General features: G+C 34.2%; 1 protein-coding gene and 1 long non-coding RNA gene across 7 annotated transcripts in view; both read left to right on the forward strand.

Annotated features, from left to right (window-relative positions):
• LOC105148847 (protein gustavus) overlaps positions 1 to 22,504 on the forward strand; it is a 272,603-nt gene that overhangs the window by 228,367 nt on the left and 21,732 nt on the right. The window lies entirely within an intron of this gene.
• Positions 17 to 22,011, forward strand: LOC147910317 (uncharacterized). The gene is made up of 2 exons (XR_015544660.1): positions 17 to 18,178; positions 18,258 to 22,011. It is a non-coding gene; the product is annotated as an uncharacterized LOC147910317 (long non-coding RNA).

The raw sequence follows: 22,504 nt of genomic DNA on the forward strand, positions 1-22,504 counted from the left end.
ATTTCTACAGTGAGTATAGTTCCAGGAAGTAATCTCTTTAATGCAACTAAATTATCAGGTAATTCAAAGTGGTGTGAGCACATATAAATATGGAATACATCTTTTTCATGCAATCCGCAAGCGTCGATCCATTTTTTTACGTATTTCTGGTGCTTTCGGAAATCTAAAAAGAATAATTAAATTTTTATTAACTATTGTAAGCAATCGGACATGTACTTTCATCATTTGTAATTAAACTTACTTATGTAAAGTTATTTTTATCCTCTATGCTTTTTCTTTTACATAAATAACAAGATCGCGGATATTTCCTTTTTTTAATTAGTACTTTTATATAGGTCAAATAACAAACTCAACTTCACTATTGAATACGTCGGACACAATAAACGTGATAAAATATGATAAAATAGAATTGGGAACACGCTCATACGCATTGCGAAAGTACACGAATTGTGGAAGTGAGAAGCGATCGTCTGCACCGTGATGTTTTCGCTCTTAATTGCCGTTAGCAATATGGCAAATTACATATATGATATGTATGTGTGTGTGTGTGTGTGTGTGTGTGTGTGTGTGTGTGTGTGTGTGTGTGTGTGTGTGTGTGTGTGTGTGTGTGTGCGTAATACTACTATATTGCTCTCTATATATATGTATATATATATATCATATATGTAATACTACTATATATATATATATAGAGAGAGAGAGAGAGAGAGGGGGGGGGGACGAGACCGGAATCATTGACTATAAGGGTGAGTACGATAATTGAGGATACATTATAAACAAAACACGCGAGCACGCAGCACTGACTGCCGCTCAGTTTGCTGTAATCTTGTTGCGAACACATAAGTATACTATGATAGAAGTTACGTTACAATTTTAAAAAATTGCACCCAAGTAAATATTTTTATTCTTAAAGTTTTTGTTTTATAATCATATATGATTGTTTGAGATATTTGATTTCTACTTAGATAGTATGTGTAGTTCTTACTTAATAAAGTTCAATAGATTTTTTTTTATTTATGTGTCTTTGTTATCGTATATTGTTAATGTTTTTAAAAAATGAACGGATAGGGATAGTAGATTAACCACAGCATGGAATTACATGACTCATTTAATGACTCTTATAGTACTTACTCAAAATTTTATTTTTTTTTTTTTTTCCTTTAAAGAGATTTTCCTCAGTGATAAATGTTATAAGTAGTTTAATTCCCTCATGTCCAATCTCAAAAACTAGACTCATTCGACATGTTTTTGCACGAAATGAACAAATTTTGCAAAAAGAAGCATTGTTTTGCTCTGCGAAATGAATGTTTGTGTTCATTGTGTTTGTAAGTGTTCGTCATCTTAAAAAAAACTAAGGTCGAAATATTTTGTGTAAGTTGAAATTATATATGAAGTTGAAACTATATATGAAGTTGAAACTATATATGAAGTTGAAACTATATATGAAGAATTTCTTTCTCCACAAGAATTTCTTTCAGTATTTAATTAATATAAACTCTATTTTTGAAATATATTTTTATAAAAGTTTTATTAACATGTAGCCAAAGATGTAGCTAAAATACATTAATCTTTATTTTAATAATTTAGTCGAATTACCCCGGTTCCGGGACTAGTTGAATCAGATGGAATGCATTTTTTTCAGATTAGTTATCAATTTCCCCTTATTATTAAAATATTATTAGGAAGTCAAATGTATGTAATAACTGGTGTAGAATTCATTTTTTCGATCTCTTAATTTCGTCTGTAAAAATTCGAAACTGAAAAATGAGTTTATTAGCCTCGGTCTCCTCTACATATAAATTATTTAAAAAATTTTTTACATTATAGAAAATCTATGTATTTGTAGTTGCTTCACATAATAGACGCGAGATAGCTCAAAAGATATACCAAATGGTAACCGAATCGGTATTTTATCATTCTTTATCTCCGATATCTTATTTTCTATCCTCTTTAAACAGAGTCGAAAGACCACTGTACAATAGTCCCGCACAAGATATGCGGGTTGCATTTCACTCTTTGTCCTCTCGGAATCTACGTTTCTTCCCTTCGAAATTGAGAGCGAAAAGTCGACAGGAAAGCGATGAGATCTCTAAATATTAAATCGTTTTTCGACCACATAGCAAGATCGCAATGATTTGCTTCGCGCATTAGCATCGGACGACCTTTTCGTTCGCTTCCATGTTGCTAAAAAGATCAGTAGTGATGCGGCCATATCGTGAGCCGATTTCATTTGCGAATCGTGAAACACCTAGCGTGATCGCTATTCTGAAATAAAACGGCAGACGCGTTTCGCTTTCGCTTTTTCGCGCGAAAAGGTCGGAGCGCGATGGAGCTGCGCTCCGATTTTGATCGATCGATCTCATTAACACATATTTATTTGACGGTTTGCCAAAATTGTGACGCAGTGTTCATTATCTTTAAAAAAACTAAGGTCGAAATATTTTGTGTAACAGTTGAAACTATATATGAAGAATTTCTTTCTCCACAAGAATTTCTTTCAGTATTTAATTAATATAAACTCTATTTTAGTAAAGTATTAAATAAATTTCAATGAAATATATATATATATATATATAAATATAAATTCCTTATATCAATATTAATGCAATTTTTGAAACTAAACTTATATTACTTTTGATACAAAATAGCTCAAATTTATTAATCATGAATCGAAATTTGCGAGTGCTCGCTCCAAGCGTCTTTCTTTATTTTTTTCCTTATTTTTTACTTACACAAGTTTTCGTAATATCGCAACAGTTCGACATGTTTCCTTTTGAATTCTTAGTAGAAGGCTTTTACTTTACCCGGCCTCCCTTCGTTATATAGTTTTGCAGTTTCGTCATGTTTGTCGCCGAGAATCGGACACTTGGGTAAATATCTGTACGCTTTCATAAATTTCAGTCACATATTCGCAATAGTTGGACTTTTACAATTAGTGAAAGGAGAACTCGGGGAGAGAACATTTCGACATATTGACTACAAAATGTGTATGGGCGTCGTTCCCTCTCGAAGGGAAAGAACCGCCTACCTTCATGTTACCTTTCGACCACACCACGATTCGAGCAAAGCTTTCGCACCACCATTGCCGTTCGCCTTTCATATCGACTTTTACCAGTCGTAAAACCATACCAGTCGAAATGGTCAGTCCAGAGTATTACAATCAACAAAAGACAATCTTTAATATTGCACTTGTCTGACATTTTAAACAATGTCTTTCGCCAACAACATTGAAACTGTAGTTTAAAATTAACAGTAAGATCTTTACTTGTGTTTAATTTTAGTTCTATTATGTATTAATATATGCGATTATCATTATGTTGTGTGATACAAGTATTAAACACAAATATCAAATTGCAATTATTAATTTATGTGCATATACATATATTTTAAATCCAATTTATTCTAAGAATTAAACTTTCCATTTGTCAATATTCAATTATGTAAATATTTTGAACAATTTAAAAAAAAATCATATTTTAAAAGATTTTCATTAAATGTAAAATATTCTTGTTAAATTATTAATGTAAAAGAATCTTGCCAAATAATAGAAATTTCTATTTAACTAAATTCTTGCTAAATAATAAAAATAAAAATTCTTTTCTCTCTAGAATTTGCTTCATAAGTAGATATTAATACCTAGAAAAGTATCAAGTTCAAGAGGTCATAGCTGGCGAAACGAAGACCTGAACGAAGATATTCCGTCATTGGAAGACGCTTTCATAAGCAGCGATGTCTTGGCGAATCGCACTTATTGCGTTCGATGATTGTCTTGACTCATCGTTAGCGAATGTCAGCGAATGACGTTAAGAACTCATCGATACCTCATTGAAGAGAATGTCGAACGTCATATAACTTTAGAGACGTCTATTTGATTCTTCTTTGATATTATCGAAGTATTTTCTCATATTACATACTTTTTGCTTTTCGTTATTTTTTATTTTTTATTTTACTTTTTATATTAAAAACTTTAAAAATATATTGAATATAATGTCCTTAAGTATAATTGATTTTGAAATATTTTATATGTTATTATAATATAAGTTATTATAATATAAGTAGATATTAATGTTTTCTAAGAAATTATCTAGAGATAATATTTTTTAGAATTATGCTTATATATAAGAAAAAAGTTATCTACTCTCTTACCCTTGAGTGAAATTGGACATTGAACAATTTTTGATTAATCCATTATATTCTTAAGATATAATGAGATATATATTGAGATGGATATTGAGATAGATATTGAGATGAATATTGTCTTTTTCTGACGTCTGCCTAGCTGCCCCCCTCCCACTTAACCAAATCTTAATGAAAAAATTATGAAATAATGCGCTATTTATGCGCTATTCATATCTGCAGACAAAAAATTTTGCGCTCATTCTGTTTAGCTAAAAAAAAAAATTTTTTTGTGGGAGGGCTGAGTAAGCAGTCAGTCAGCCCCCCGCCCATTAAAAACAATCAACAAATTCGATTTAAAAAATCAAATACACAGGATTTATGCGCTATTTATGCGCTATTACTTCCAAGCATTTTCGATTTTTGCGCTGCAACCCTTAAGACAGTTCCCTCTTGGAGCGAACAGTCATATTAATCCCTAAGTTTAAAATTGCAAAATTAAATACTCTGATTATGCATAATAATTCTCTGATTTATGCACTACTATTTCCAAGCAGAGAATTATTTTGCATAGTACTTAATTTTGCAATTTTAAACGACTTAAAGGTGAACATAGCTGTTCGATCCAAAAAGGAAGTATCTTAAAGATTGCGACGCAAAAATCGAAAATGCTTGAAAATAATAGCGCATAAATCAGAGAATTATTTTGTATAGTCAGAGCATTTAATTTTGCAATTTTAAACGACTTAGGGGTGAATATGGCTTTGCGTCGTAAACGCAAAAATCGAAAATGCTTGGAAGTAGTAGCGCATAAATAGCGCATAAATCCTGTGTATTTGATTTTTCAAATCGATTATTTTTAACAGATGGGGGGCTGACTGACTGCCTGCTGAGCTCTCCCACAAAAATTTTTTTTTAGTTAAAATGAGCGGAATAAACGCAAAATTTTTTGTTTGCGGATATGAATAGCGTATAAATAGCGTATTATTTCATAATTTTTTCATTAAGATTTGATTAAGTGAGAGGGGGAGTCAGGCAGACGTTTTATTTTGTCTTAAGCATGCAATTTAATTTTTTAGAAAATCGACCACAAAGTCACTGTGAGTAATCAAAATGACGTATCGGTGATCATATCGAAGCTTATATAAACTTATTATCACCGAGCGATTGACCAAAAGCTCGGAAAGTTTCTATATCTTAGAAAATGTTTATCGCCGGCGTACAAATAAAGATAGAAATAGCGCCTGATGCTTATAGTCAAGAATTGATATATTTTTATGAATTTTTTACGCTAATTAGGAAAATATTAAACGTGCAGCAGCATTTACGCGCAACGATCCGCATTAATCTTATCCTTGATTGCGAAACAAGCGTATAAAGAGCTTACTATAATTTTATAATTCATCGCTAGCGGCATAAACGACAGGCTTCTATTCTAAAAAAAAACTGTTTATCGATTGCGCATTACAGGAAAAAATTTTAAGAAAAAGATACGTGTACAGTATATTGTAAATCGTGAAAGGAAAAGTTACATAAAACTCTCGCGGTCGCCATCTAATCCTCAATACGTAAAAGTTGCGTTACGAAACATTTTTTTAAATCCTTTGATATATTCTACCTAGATGTATTACGGTGATAAGCTTAAACCTTCGCACAAACACTATAATAAAACTTTTTCGTTGCTGTCATATCCTTTGACTCTGTTTAAAAATCCATTTAAAATATTAGATAACGTTATATCTTGATAATATGTCGACGTGATGAATGAATGATGAAACAGTGTAGTATAATTTAAAAAAAAAATACAACCATTTTTTTCACGTTATATACTTTATTATGATTATCGAGATTTTTTTCTAATTATTAAAAGTAAGTTAAAAGATATAAAAAGTAAATCTTCTCAATTTAATATAAATATTTACATAGCTTTACGAAGTTTAATTTATAAGACATTTAAATATTGCAACTGATAGAAAAAAATGACATTTTATCAGTTTTATATGGAGAGTCTGTTCATTAAAGAATATCACAATTATTTATCAAATATATATTTATTATTAAATATAATTTGCACAAAATGTCTGGACATCTGTCTATATATATTACACAGAGAATGCTCGTTATGCTTAACGCTAGACGTGATTTAACGACGTTGCGTCTGTTATGAGATCGTTATGCGATAGTCTGTCGTCATTCGCGAGACTGTATCAACTGCCAGAAGAGTATTTGCTGCGTTTCTCCATTCTTCAGAAACCTACTCCTCACGATTTTATCTTTATATTTTACACAATTGGCTGTTTCAATAAAAAAATCGATTATTTTGTAAAATATCGGGGAAAAAAATCGATTACCGAATAATCAACACGTTATCAATAAAAAATTAATTTGAAAATAAAGTTATTTCATCATAATGCCTTCGAAAACTCACAAAAATTCACAAAAGCGTGACAACGCTTCTATCGAAGCGCAGGTATAAGCAGCAAATTAAGTCATGGCACATAGAAAAACTTAAGATATGAGACTTAATCAAGATCAGTAAGCGAATCGACCAATTAACAACAAAGCCTATGGCACACACATAAACTTTAGGTAGTAAAACATAAGCAGATAGATAAGATGTAAGCAGTAAGAAGGGGTCGATTGTGGATTCTGAAAGGAGGTGAAAATTACAAAAGTGAGCAAAGATCACTAGGTATTGACTAATTAAATTATGAATAGTCTAATGAATTTGCTCACTTTTATAATTTTAATCTCATTTGAAGATATACAATCGACCCCCAAGGTTGAGAAATAACTAGTTACATTTCTAACTATTATAGTTACATTTCAATATTAGTAACTAATTTAACAGTTACAACGTTACAATGTTGCTACAACGTTACTGAAATGTTCCAAAATGTTTCTTGCTTACAGGGATAGCTTTACTAATGAAACAAGTAGTAGCTTTACTGATGGGACAAAACGCCGAGACAAAACGCTGAAAACTTCTAAAACTCATATTGTTCTGTTATGATAACAGAAAAGTAATTGAAAAGTTACTCTTTTAGTAACTGTAACGATTAATTTTTTATCTCGGCACCGACGAGATACTATTAAAGACCAACATCCTTAGGGGGAGTTCGCGTCTTTGTGAATTGAGGTGATTAAGAGTTAAAAACTGATAATATTGTACTGATAATTTTATGATTTATGTGTTTAGTAGATGTATTTATGCATTTATAATACTCGATACTTAATAATACTCGATTTTTCTTTAAAACTGTGATTTTAGTGTTATCATTAAAGTGTGATTATTAACAGAGATGACTGCGGAGAAAAAATTGTATTTTTTTTTGTAATAAATAGTCTCGGTAATTTGGAACTAGTTACTTTTGAAAGAAAAAAACTATAACTGCAACTAATTATTTTTACAAAGTAATTTTCCCAATCCTGGCAGTAAGCAAATTGACCCAATCACAGTAGCATACATAAGGCCATAACGTAAGCAGTAACCAACATGTTAATTTCCTTACTGTTTACGTCTTACTACCTTAAGTTTTTACCATGACCCTTACATTGTCATTTGTATTTCTTGTTGGAAAGCTTTCTATGTCTATGTAAAATCAGTTCTTATTTATTAATCGAATGTAAAAACATCGAATGCTCGATTCAATCGAATCTGAAATAATCGGATTGCTCATTAATCGAAGTGAAAACCATCGGACAAAAAACTTGATTATTTCTACAAAAACCATCGTACATCGATTAATCAAAGCAACATCACTATCAGGCTATAGAATGAAAACGTGCATGAGAAGCTCGGTCTCGCTTGATCTCGAAAAAGACGCATGACGAGAAGAGCGTGGGACGCACATCGGCTCTTTCGTCCTTTTCGTCCGATCCGGCGAGACCAGAAGGGCTGGATTGGTCTACCCGCTTGGTGTTCTCCAGACAAAGAGGACAAAGGCCCAGTTCTGGGCGCGCCTCCATGCGATCATCTCGAAAGGAGCCAATCGTCGTGTACGAGACGCAAAATGATGTATACGTGCACGCGTAGAGAGAGCGTGTGCGAGTATATGGATGTATGCGTATACGCGTGTATGCGTACTTGCCTCCGTCCATAAAATACTTTCACTGGTTTCACGGCCAGCAGACACGTTTACACGATGCTAATAATACACTTCACGGTACTGCGGTACCATTTACTTCGCTGCCTCGCGGTCGTGCGGATCGGGCAAGAAAGACATAGAGAGAAAGAGAGACGAGAGAAAGAACAAGAGCTTGATCCGAGATAGTCCTTCGTCCTGGCCGCCTCGCAATTGTATTGTTGACGATCGGTCGACGAACTTTACAAAACATCATCGATCGCATTAATTACAACCTTGACGCGTTTTAATAGCTGGAATTTAAAGTTCGTTTTTATGTGACACTTTATTCGCGATGAAGGATATGTCTAACGCAGACAGGTCAATCACATTACAGTATCTCAGGTTCCTAAGTGAAGTACAAAAATTGTAAAAAGACACAACTTTTTATTTAATCCGCAGAGAATGTTGACGCTTTTGAAAGAAAATTGAAGATTTTTCTTTCACGATTGTCCTTGACCTTTATCTCGAGAGGATATCTCGACGGAATTCCACAGAATCCCGATTGAGATGTCAGTGCACTCTCCTGTTTCTCCATCTTTCTTCCGACCGCGGAGTAATTGGCGCATGCAACCAGGAAGAGGAGGGTGTCCACTATTGTTGTCTCACCGACAGGATGTGTCGACGACACGTTTCTGCCGCGCATCCGCCGGAAGAAGCTCCTCTTCGTCTTCGATAAGCCATTCGCTTCCACATATGAATTTTCACAGACGAATGTTTGATCGTCAATGCGAAAATGAATCCGTGCTTTTAAATAGCATGCGAATTTGAGCATAATCTTAGAAAGTACATTCCACATTCCTATGTGATTTAAAGCATTAGCAGATGTGTTAAATTTAGATTTCTTCATAAAACCAGAATTTTCTAACAAACATAACGTGGTGAGCGTTAAACAAATATTAGCTTGTATCAGAAAGTTTTCTTATACAGCAATCTTAAGTGTATGAAACGATTACATTTGAATGTACAAAGTAGGTATCAACTATTTTCAGCATAGAGCTGTTGTGAAAGTTTGAACACAGAAGTTATTACAATTAAAAAAGTCGAGTACGTTTTGTCTGATATTACTGGATTCGCAACTGGAGGCGATTCGAACTTCCGATTTAAAGCTTCACGTAAAGAGTGATGAGTTTTTGCAACTGACGTCGGAACAAGATGCCGTTTAAAGTTCGCGAGTTGCTACGACAGCTTCTTACACAGTCGCGTTACAACGTCGAAAGTCGATTAAAGGATGCGCTCGAGAAGGAGAGCGTCTTCGTCTGGTTTCTCCTGCAATTTCGAAATCGCGACCCAAGAGAAGAACCTCTGACAGCGGCGCGGAGTTCAACCTACAAAGAACTTCTTTGTTCGTCGGCAGTGACGGAAAAGATTCTCAGGTGAAGTGTTCGCAAACCGCGCGTTTTCTCAAGGATTTCTTAAAATCGAAATTCTCGTCACATTAACCACGCGCACAAGGAGGCTTTATTCGTCACTCGGTACCGTGTTTGAACGATTACGTGACGCGTAATCTCTTGCACAAGATGCCTGAGAAACTATAGCCATTACTTCTGTTGATAAGATTTCTTCTCATTTCTTTCAGAGAGTTATTCGCTTTATATTAGATTTTATAACCAATTGCAGAATGCCATTACTCCTTAATCATTTAAAAAAATAAATTGTCTTCATATTGGAACAATGTATTATATATACGCTTAGCTTTCATCATATTATAATTCAAGATTTGATTTATACTAATTTTGGCCGAAACTTCGTAATAATATTAACTCCTTCAAAAAGCAACCAAATTTACAAATAATACGTAAATAATATATAAGACTATTATGTAATATATAAGGAGAGAGATTAAATCAATATTGTTATTTTGTGAAGTTGAAGTATTCCAGCGGCATCCTCTGGAATATCGTTTGTCATAATGCCTGCTCAATTAGTAGCGAGATTCAAGCATGAGATCCATTGGAAAATCATTTTTCTCATGAATAATAGAGAAGAGATTTGATGCGCTTAATCAGGCAGAATTATTTATAGCAAGAATAAAAACTGTCTATTGCATAATCAATCTGAGAAATCAATCTCAGAAAAAGAATTTTAGTTTTGGAAATAATTCAAACAAATCAATTCAGCTTGTTTCTATTCATACCATTAGACTGACTATCTAAATTGTCACAGTAACATTGACCAATTATTTGTATCGACCAATAATTTAATCGTAACAGACTTTCATTTACGTCATAATAAAAATCGAAACGTTACGTTAAATTTATGATTCAAATTTATAATTTACTTCTTATTAAAAATGGTAAAAAGATGATATTTATAAAATATTTTTTTTTATTAATTTTTATTCCATTTATTCGCAAACATAAATATATAATATTATAAAAGAACAAATTTTAAATAAGATTTGAAGTCATCAATGAATATATATCGATGTCCCGATTTATTAATAGTTACACTACAGTAGAGTTATTTACTATGTAACGGTAATTGAGTGCAGATGAATCTAACTGTAGATTGATCATTGATACGCTCGTGATAAAGGAGATATATATCTTAGACAATTCTGTGTCTCCTTTGTTACGTCCCTGGCGAGCGCTATGCAACAGCGGGTAATCTTGCGCGAATACTCCGTCGTAGTTTCGTCTTGTCCGTCTCGGCTCGCAGATTTCTCAAAATATCCGCTCCACTCCCTCTCGGTCCCGCCGACGCGAATATATCCGCCTATTCTGCTCGCAAGCGGGCAAGCGCGCTTGTGATTTCACGCCGATGGACGTGCTAACGAGCTTTGAGCTACTCACCGACACGTGCTCGGTGGTTTGCTCATTAAATTAGGTAACAATGAGTGGACGAATACGCCCGCCGTATCTACACTTGTATGTATTCCACGAGTTTCTTATGTTCCCTTTCTCTCTCTTTCCATATTCTCTCAGTATTCCTCTCTCTCTCCTATCCTCCCACCTCATACCGTATGGTGGGGTGCCAAGGATATGTGTGCAAGCCAAGGCGCACCACAGTGGGGTCGGGTACCAGACAAGGTCACGGCTACCAAGCGCTGGTTTCTCTTTCTTCCTCTCTTCCCTCCATTCTTTTTCTCCGTTTATATTTCTCTTCTCTCTTTCTCTTTCTATCTATCTTTTTCCGTTCTCTATAACTGTCCTATCTTTCTCTTTTTCTCTTTTCCTCCACATCTCGAGTCCTCCCGTCCTCTCTCTTTCTCTTTTCATCTTTCTCTATCTTCCCAATGTGGCAGCCATCTTGGGGAATGTGTAGCGTCATCGAACGCACCATCCAGAATAACAATAAATTATCTTCTCCGCTACCTCTCACCTTCCACCTCCCGCCCAGTTCTCCGTTCTGCAATCTACATGGTCTCGGGCCGATGCGTCGCGTCACATTGCGCGAGGAAATGAAGGATTTCCACTGCGAGGTCTGTGAGCGGTGCACGAACTTACTCTTCCGTCCGTTTTTCCATTTCGCGATTTTCCTTCGTTCCCTTTTTGCCATCTTATCTGTTCCGCCATATTTCGCGATGTCTCAATTCGAACACATGTACTAGTTGCTTCCAAATCAATCGAAAGGGAATATGACAGCGTAATACAATAAATAAAGTTTAATGAATTTTTCCAAATTGCACGAATTACACTTGAAAAATTGTTATTTTTCGAAAATATATTCTCTTCAAAATTGCTGAGGCGCACCATGACGTATTAACATAAGTGAAGGAGATCTCCAAAATATTATAATATTTTTGATGATAATTATCGAAGCCATAAAAAATGTTGAAATTATCATTTGGATATAACAAAAAATATTTTTGAAAGAAAACATTCTCTCGCGAAAGGAGATAAAGTTCCACGACACAATCCTTAGAAATGGTGTGAGAGGGATCTTTTGTCCTATCATATGTCGGCAATCTCGAGCCCTTCTTGATTACCAGAGTCTCTAACTATCTCGATCTCCCTCCGTCACATCATCCGCCTCAGTAACCAAGGAGGGCGTTAATTCAGGGTACACAACATTCAAAACTATTGCGCGACATACGTATTTTGTTAGACAAAACATTCCAACAAAAATTTCAATAATATTGAAACCTTTTAAATAATTATTTAAAAATGCTTTTACAATATATTAATTTTGAAACATTATATTAATATTATTTGAAACTAAATCGCTACGATTAATTATTAAATGTCCTCATTTATGGAATAATACTTTTATTTATCAGATATTTTTATAATTTTTTAAAATTAATAATATACGATGAAAGAAAATTATGAATAAACAGCAGCCATGATGTATATTCATAAGCAATTATCGAAAAAATCATACACGATAGTTAGATAGACAACCGAAAAAAAAATATAGAAAAATGAGAAACAATTTAGTATAGTCGTCGGAATTTTTATATATCTTGATCTGCTCCTTTTCCGAAGTATCCCAAAGTACTCGTTTTACTGGCAAAGGACAGCAGGGAACCTTAATCCGGGAGGGCAGAGACGGAAAACAATAGTGATTGTCTCGAAACGTTTACAGCCTAATTATGTGAACACGGGACCCGAGCTCGGTGGAGTAACAATGCTATAACTCGTAACAATGTACGATTGTTCATTGTCTGCCCATGCCTCTCCGCTTTTCTTCGCGTTCGAACATACGCAGGTTCGTAATCCTGTGCACGTAGGACCTTTCGCCCTTCAATAATAGAAATTAGGCTGCTAAGGATTAGAAATATTTGATAGAGAGAGACACTTTCCATGTAAATCGGCAACGATTCAGCTCCTTTAGAGAGGCCGATTTACACATGTAAATTACAAGTTAAATCTGACTCATGCCGAGGAACTTTCTTCTAATCAGCAGGCATTTATCTGCTGTAGGTGGCATTACCTATGTAGATAGAAGATAAATTATATAGCTTTCGCGGCAACTAATGTGAAGGCTGTAAATATATATGGTTTTTTTTATCTATGTACAGTAATGCATAATTTACACATTAAATAACACAATAATCGCAATTCCTTCTTGTAATTTTTGAAGTGTTTTTCTTTGAGAAAAACATTTAATTTTTAATTTTTATAACTATATTTTTAAGTATTTTTAGAATACTATCAGTATATCATTTTATCTCTAATATTATACTTAGTAATGTTCAATTAAACGACAATCTTACGGTAAAAGTATTCTTAAGACTGATTTATTTAAATTTTGATTTGGCAACAACAGTGAACTGTGAATAAAAAGAGAGTATAATATATGAAACTCTCTATATGAATACTCTTCCGTGAACGTCATACACTATTTTGTAACAATCAAATTTTTTTGTTTATACACCTATAATACATACTTGGCCATTTTAAAAAAATCGTATAATTATATTTCTCAGATTTTGTTTCTCACTTGTTTGCTGAAATTGTCTTTCGCTTTTTCTAAAAGTATCTGAATTTTTTATCTTCAGTGTCACATAGTTAAAAGGTTGTTTTCAGAATTTGGGATCAGTTTAACTCTTAAAACATATTGGAAGAATCATCACATTCGTGCAAATTAAAAACGATGTATCGAAATTCGATATAATACGCTATATAACTGGTCTGTTTGGATATTTCATGAAGCCAATGGCGGCCTCGAACTTTTCATAGGTTGCTCGTGACTTGTCCCTCGTTTTATCTCCCTTTCTCTTTCCCTCTTCTTCGTCTTTCTCTCTTCTCTCTCTCTTTCGCCATAGTGCCAAACCTCTTTGTCAGTCTCGCAACATCCGGCCTGTCTTCCAAGGCCACGCAAGATCACACACAGAAATCGGGTCGTTGAACCGTCTGCGATGCGCATTGCGCTGTAATAAAGCGAAAGGCGCCAGCGGGGAGATAAACGCACATGCTTGATATGTTGCGACTGTCATCGTCATCCACATCGTCGCCGTAGTCGTCATTCGATAAGAGACAACGAATTCTCTAGGCTGGATATCTCCCTCGACGAAGTGATTCTCTCTGAGAGACTTTCTCTCCCGTGTATCATTCGTTACGGACTTGCATTCTCTTCAGACAAGAGAATAAGAGAATAATTACATGATCTCTACAAGATCGTAATCAATAGACAAAAAAGTTTGTATTACGTATCAATTTATCGTAGTCAGCACTTCAATGTTTAATCTATTTGAAAAACTCGCGATAGTTTATTCCATTCCTTCGTGCCAAGGTGCGTCGTGCATTGACGTAAACGGCTCTAGTTAAATTACATAAGATACTCGTATCATTACTACCTTTTGTATAGCAGCATATAATGACACACTCAAATACAACATTCATCTATTTGTACATTAAGGAAAATTTTCAAATTTTCCGATCTGAGTTTTCTGAGTTAACTAATAAGGTCTTTTGATACTTTAAAATGTCGATAAATATCTTTGATAAATAATTCCTCATCATACTTGTATTTGTTGTTCACTTTCAGAAAACTTTCAGAAATATCTTTATATTCTTTTATTTTTAATATCATTTTTTTATATATATATTTTTTATATATTCTTTTTTATATTTATATGCGTTTATTTTTATAAAGAAACTTCAGTAAACCTAGATTTCTTTTCCTTTATCTCCTCCTCGATTTTTTTCAATTTTAACCAAATAGGTAAGTGTAAACTTTATAGCAACTTTACGTTGTATCGAATCACAATCAATTCATCAAATAGATGATCAATTGGATCATCAAATAGATAGTCAATTATGATTTGAAATATTGCAGCGTATTTAGTAAATCAGAAAATGAAATATCATGATGCAAATATGACATAAATACGAGAAATGAAAATCTGATTTTCGTTTTTCATATTTACATTATTATATTTTGTCTTCTGATTTATTAAATACGACTGCAATATTTATATTAGGTCATTTAAAAAGTATCCGCGGTTTTTTGTTCAATTTTTGAATGAAAAAACCGCGGATACTTTTTTTTAAATGACCCAATATATTTTGAATTACAATTAGATCATTTATTACGCATTGGATGATTCTAATAAACGCAAAATTGTATAGTTCATGTACATTTGTCTATCTGGGAATATTTTAATGAAAAAAAAAATTTTAATTAATTTTCAAAACACAGTTCTTATTTTTTTCATTATTTTTACGTACAACTTATTTACATATATTACTCTTTCGCATATAATTTATTATAATTATATTAACTCTTTGGATATTACAATATTTCTGAAAACACATATTATGATAGGATATCGGTAAGATATTTGAACTTAGAATCTCTGGGGTAACCTAGAGTCCTAGATTATCGGAGAAGCGCGACTAGTGTTAAGTGTTTTGATTGAGCATTGCAATCACGTGACTTAGCAGCCAATCATGAACTGATTTCGTCATTAAAAATGGCTGCTTAATGGATGATTGGTGGATTTCATAGTCTTGCAAACGACGCCATTTTTAATACTTTTTCTAGTACTTTTTTGCAATACTGACATAAGTTGGTCGCGCTTCTCTGATAAATCTAGGACTCTAGAATAACCTAACTACGCTAACACTGAGCTATAATCGCATACTCGTCTGGATACTTCAGCATTCGATTGTCATTCGTCCTGTCCAAAATCATGTCTCAAGTAAAAACTAGTGCATCAAAGTCAACATTTGTTTACTTATACAATATATTTATTTATTTTTTTATATTTATGCTTTTTCATATTTATATTTATTTTTATATCAAAAAACTTTAATAAATCTAGACTTATTTCTTTTCCTCCTAATTTTTTTCAGTTTTAATTTTCTTCCTTTTCCTAAAGTTTATCAAATATTTACAAACCTAAAGATTTCATTTTTTTTACTTTTACATTATCTTTTCATCTTACGGTTTTAATTTCTTTTTTTCATCGCCAGATAGAAGTAAAAATTATTTCAGGTTTGTCATCCTGAGAGATTTTCTTATTCTCCTCGAAAAACACTGAAACTACATCATACAATGCATTTTTGCACTTTCTCGGGAGTATCGTCCTCCAAGGACATCATCTTAAGGAACCAGTCCTGCGGCGAAAAACCGAGATATCGTCGTGGTGTACGTTGCGCGTACGCATTTGCGAGAAAAATGCATGCGTGCGAAGGGAAGCTGCGGAACGTGGACCGCTCCTGCCTTTCGTTTTTCCTTCGGAGCTGCGACGAGACCTTGAAGAAATCTTCCCGCCATCGCGTTCTCGATTTCGTCATTGAGATCGCCGTCGGTTCTTGGCGCGAGTCGCGCGCGATCGCGTATTCGCAGCACGGTCGAAGGAAAAAGATCGGAAAGCACGCTTCCACTACTTGCCGGCGCGATATACGACATAGCGTTGATCTAGACCTTGACGATGAACAAAGCTAAGAACTAGGAATCCACTGGCTTACGTCGATCGCGTTCGAGAGCGAGCACGCATTACGTCTAATAGCGTATTAACTCTGTATTAATAAAATGTAATAGCGTTTTTCACTGGCAGAACTGGCGCGCACTCAATGCACATTAAAGCTGTTGTACATTAACTTAATCTGAATGTAAAAGTGAGATATTTCAATTAATAAAATGTATATTTGTATATTTTATCGAATACCACAATAAAATATATTGAGGATTTCGCGATTTAATTCGTTTCTATATATATTTTCATTAAACGTACATCTTTACATCGATTTGTGTACAATGGCTTTAAAGTACATTGAATGCCTATCAGTTTGCCAGTGAAAAACGTTATTACATTTTGTTGATGGAGAATCTTCTTTTTTTTTAATTTTCTACGAAAACTCTTGCATATATTCAAGTTAATATATGAGAAGTAAACTAACAATTTATTCTAAAGAGTTATTAATATATTTAAATTTAGAAAGGCAAAACTGATAAAAAAATATTATAAAAATGAAGGAAATATAACGGATGAATTATATTACAATTTGTTTCTGCGACGATATTATTTGTTTATTATTTTGTCATTTAAGAATTGACACTATGATGATTTAATGAAATATTATTATTGCTACATTACATCACTAAATTGTTGAAACGTTTTAATTAATAACCATTTTGCGTGTACGAGACAAGAGATAAAAAACAAATGGATGACATGAAACTTAATACATGCGTAATTTAATTGTGAAATTGGTGCACAAAGCCCCTTTTACGCGTGAGTTTCGTTCAAAATGATTGGCGCTTTTGTTTCTGAGAATTAATTGAGCGCTTTTGTGCGTAAATGACTTTACAAGAAGGGGTCGGCCACCATAAGAAATGCATCTCATGCGGAATGAAGCCGTAACACTTCTAACCGTCCTGAGACGCGGTGTGTTACTTGGCGCGTGCATGCAGACGTCGTGAAATATCTTCTTCTAGCGAGTGTCGTTTATCTTCATACAACGCCTGTCGTTTATCTGCAACACGAGCCCGTCAGCACCAACGTGCATGCAACGGTATATGCACCTTGTATGCTACTTTACAACGAGAGTGCGACTAGATATTATCTCTAAATCACAGTGAGTTACCTCACCCTGAAGTTTTGACTGAGGCTCGCGCGTCCTTGTTTACATATATCAGCACGTGTCCACGTGTAATTTTAGCGAGATTATTAAATCTCTGACCGAGCTGTTATACCAGACTCAACAAACTTTAGATTTCATCCCGCTGGCTATATTTATGCAGATCATGCAACAAATATGCAATAAGCGGGGACTATAGAAATTTTTTTACATATCTAAAATGACAGTCTCCATCATATCTTTCATGATTACACACTTGTGAGTATAATAAATAATCTCTAAAAATTCATACGAGCTTCTCATTGATTTTCCAATTTTTATTCCCCCAGAAGTTTTTCCTCGTGCATATTTAACTGGCAGAAGACTCGCATGCACACACGACGTAAAGAGACATTTTATTAATGATACGGACATGATAAAATAAACGCGCAATAATGATTGTGCCGTTTGTCATTTCTGTCTGTAAGTACGACTTTCAATGAGAATGAGCATGTAAACGAGACTCTGTCTGACCCGCATAACCCATCTTTATATCTTCAAGACGGAGACCAATGCTCTGATATAATCAAGTTCGAGGAACTACGGAAATGGTGATAAAACCGAGCGCGCCATGGACCCGTTGCTCATTGAAAAATTTCATTGAAGAAAAGGGACAGGCAACACATGAATGATGGAATGACTAATTATATGAATCATATATATAAATACTTGCTTATGAAATAATAAGAATGTGAGAGAAGTGGAAAATAAATTACTTGCAATTTAATTGTAACGTAGAATTAAATACATTCTTATTATAATATATACATTTTTATTCTTATTAAATACTTTCTTTAAAACCGAAAACAAGTCTAATCAAAAGCTAATGACCATAATAAAACATCAACATTAAACAATATTATATCGAAGTTGCAGAATGCAGCCACTGCCGTAGCAACAAAATAATAATATTAATAGTTAATAATAACTTTATCAAAGTAAAGATTTGAGACATTATACATGAAGATAAATGTATCAGAGAATTGTAACTCAAGAGTACCAACAATGGTGTTGTTCACAAGCTTAAATCTTTGATATAACTTACAAAAGATAATTATGAAGCGTATAAAGTAAGTAATATTACGAAAAATTAGCAGACAAGTGTGAAAATAAAAAGACGCTCGATATTTGCTCTTATTGTAATTTTGCAGTTTTCATAAATATAGCTTATAAATTTTTTCATCTAATAAAAGAAGCAACTAGCGATCTTCGTGCAATATTAAAAGTGATGCGGGAACAACTTGACTTAACTGGCGTTGCCAGGCGAATTTGATGATCTCATCGTGCTGAGAGAACCAAGCCGAAAGGAGCCACCAACGGCCGCCCCGATATTTGACTTCGATCAAACCAAGAACTGCCCATCATGTTGGAATTCAGGGACGGGGCGTGGCCCTATCTAATAATCGAGCAAATCGTAGGACTCACTCGTCGCCGGGACAAAAAAAATCGTTAACGATGATGTGATCGTCGCGTCGCGTCGGATCGATTTTGGCAGACTTATAAAATAATAACATGATCACGAATTCTAAATCAAATGTATGCATCGCGTAAAATAAAATATTACGATCCTTTGCATACACCTTTAATACGTGCTTCCAAGAGTACCTTAGATAAATATTATTAAATTTATTTATAAAATAAATCCACCGTTGTACTATGATTCTCAATTCCATTTCTAATTCTCTTTATCTTTTTTATACTTTTCCTCCGCAACAATGAAAAAAGAATTTTTTTAGTTTTTAATCATATATTTTTTATGAGTAATCTTTGAATTAAATAATTCAGCTGTTAAAATAACAATAATTTATAAAAATGTAATGTCGCGAGTCGAGCTACGCGAAACGATTTCCAAATTGTGTTATTTCTTTGTTGGATGTAGTTGATTTCACCGACCTCGTTGAAACATTACCTAACACAATATGCGCGTAACACCAGCGATATTTCGTGGCGTGAACAGTCGTCTTCAGTACAGTCTCTGTGCTTTCTTCTACCTTTCAATAGCGTCACATCGAGACGAATAGTCCCGCATGATCAAGGTGCGTTCTATGTTTCGTTAGACGTAGCGGGAAATTATTGTTCGTCTCAGTAACCCGTTTTATACTGGCCGAAATGAAAAGCAGCAACCGGCTCGATTATAATATATACGACTTCACAGCCGGGCGGCATTGTTTCTCATAGTGGACTGCCGGGGTCCGCGGTTCTCTGCCAGACGAGACTTGTAAAAGGCGCGGCGCGAAAACGTCAGAGTAAAGACCCGTATATGCACGACAAAAGACTCCATTTTGTCGAGAAACTATAAGCCAACGCAAACGCCTCTATCGAACCTTTATCGTCACAGCTGGCGAACAGGTGTTGGCGGCTGGCTAAGTCGTCAGCTGTGCCACACTAAGTCAACGCTTGCTAAGTGTAAATGGCCGTTATTAGCTGTCGGTTGCGTTACGAACCTTCAATCGAATGGAACTAGGAATATCTAATGCTTTTGTTATGTAAATTAGAATTCTTGTATGATGCGACGGCGAGGAAACGAATATATTTCACATAACAAATCTGAATAATTAACTTTGAAAGCTTCTTTAAGAAAAAAAGAAACAGAAAATATATATTTATTTTATATGATATTTTTTATAGTTTTTTAATTACTTTAATTTAATTTATTATATATATATTAGGTGTTGGAATTAATTCGTAGCGTTTTACAAGTGATGGGAAGTACTTTCATTAATGTATTTTTTAATGCTCATGTGAAATAAATAACATTCTTTCATTAAAAAACGAATTAATTCCAACACCTAATATATTTGAAGAATTACATTTAAGATATATCAAGTTGACTAAATACACAAATGGTGAGACACCATATAATTTGACATAGTATAATGAACATAATTAAATTGGGGGAAGTGCAACTAAAAATTACAATTGAGTTAAAGATATAAAAATGATAACATAATCATTCGCAACAGTATTATAAAAAAAGATATATTAAGTTAACAATGTAACATGTTCTGCTAAGCGACGAAATAAACTGTTTGTTTTGCCATTTTATCCCAACGGTAGAGAATAATTCTCGAGTCGACTCCGCAAACTCGGTAGCTTGTTTTAGCGCTGTCGCTTGCGAGCAACGGCGATGCATTACGCATCGTTCTAGTATCATTGAACGCAATTGACATCTACATCGTTAGAGTTTATTAGTACCGGTTGGCAACTGGTTTGTCGATGGCTGGCGGTGCCGTGCGTGATGAACCAACCGGCCGCGCGATTTACGGTCATCCTCGATGATGTTTAGTCGATCCATCTTATCGTTTCCCGGTGTGCTTTCCGTGCACGAAGATCGTTCTTCACGGGGAAAAAAATCGCCTGGAGGAACTCGGCCGTAGTTGAAAAATTTTTATTGCAGACACGACGCTACGGATTGTCGATAATCGTCAAAATATACCCCGTCCCTTCGAGCGCAACGCCATAATCACGTAAAGATTAAACCAAGCCACGCAATGGTAATTACAGCGTATACACGAGCGTGCGATTACGATTACTCTAAATTCATGCTCCCTGAGTGTCGACGCGTTTCCGGATATGTTTATTAATAAATGACAGGTCGCTATCCGCCGGAGCGTATTCGGGACAGTTTAATGATAATAGTCGCTAAATGTCTTCACAGTAGTTTGTAGTTAACTCTTCGAAAATACTAGTTACTATACACACCCTATAAGACACTTAATATTCTTACTTTTTTCAGGAGAATTATAAAAATTACATGTGCTACTTTTATTCAATTTCATTGTATAAAATTGTACTTCCATGAAATAAATTCAAGGTACGAAAGTGGAAAAATTATTACAATAGCGACCAAATCGTGCATTAATATTTATAGACGATAAATAATTTTCTGAAATGAATATTAATTAACAAATTAATCGCTGTAAAGCGTGCTCGCGGACCATTACGAATCACTGTTGTACGCGTGAAAATATGAATTCCGCGATGCGCGACGTTAAACTAAACGTTGCATGAAACGAAATACCCATTGACGTACACGCTAAATATTTACGCAACCGCGACGGAACGAGCGCGCGAGAATTTGTAAATTAACAATTAACGCGGCATCTCCGTCATCACACGCCGGTAGCAAATATTTATTCGCCATATAGACGTGCACGTTTGTAGGACCTTACAATAGTGCAGTTATTAGAGGAGATATATCTTTATTTACAGACATTCACATGAAATCGTTTTGGAAAAATTTTGCTGTCACAGACTTTATAATTTGAAAAAAAAAAAAAACATTATACTACATTATCTCTTTTATATAAAAAAGAAAAAGCTTTTATCATTATAAATTTAGAAACTGATCAACGATTTCAATAATCCGAACTGTTTCTCAAGTTTATGTGGCATGTTTATGTTATATTTTTGTTTATAATTTTTATTATTTTTGTTTATAATTTATCATCGGCGATAGTATCAAACTAAGGAATTAAAAATTAAAGAATTTCGTGCTTAGCAGTCGATATGTTTCTGTGCTCTTATATAAATCTGTGTCTCATACATATATGAAAGTTTAATACGATATTTTCAAGGGGTTTCCTTATCAACGCATAGAAGAGATCTTGAACGTAACTTGGAGTTTTGCCAGAATATTTTCGATCTATTTTACAGAAGGAGTTCGTGATAGTACCCGTTGGTCATGAGAACTCGCGTGGTACGAGGGTCTGAAGGGTAGGGCAGGGGTGGATTTGGAGGTTGGTCCCG

Source organism: Acromyrmex echinatior, chromosome 3 (genome assembly GCF_024713525.1).
Source record: "Acromyrmex echinatior isolate Ae372 chromosome 3, ASM2471352v2, whole genome shotgun sequence".
Taxonomy (NCBI): Eukaryota; Metazoa; Arthropoda; class Insecta; order Hymenoptera; family Formicidae; genus Acromyrmex; species Acromyrmex echinatior.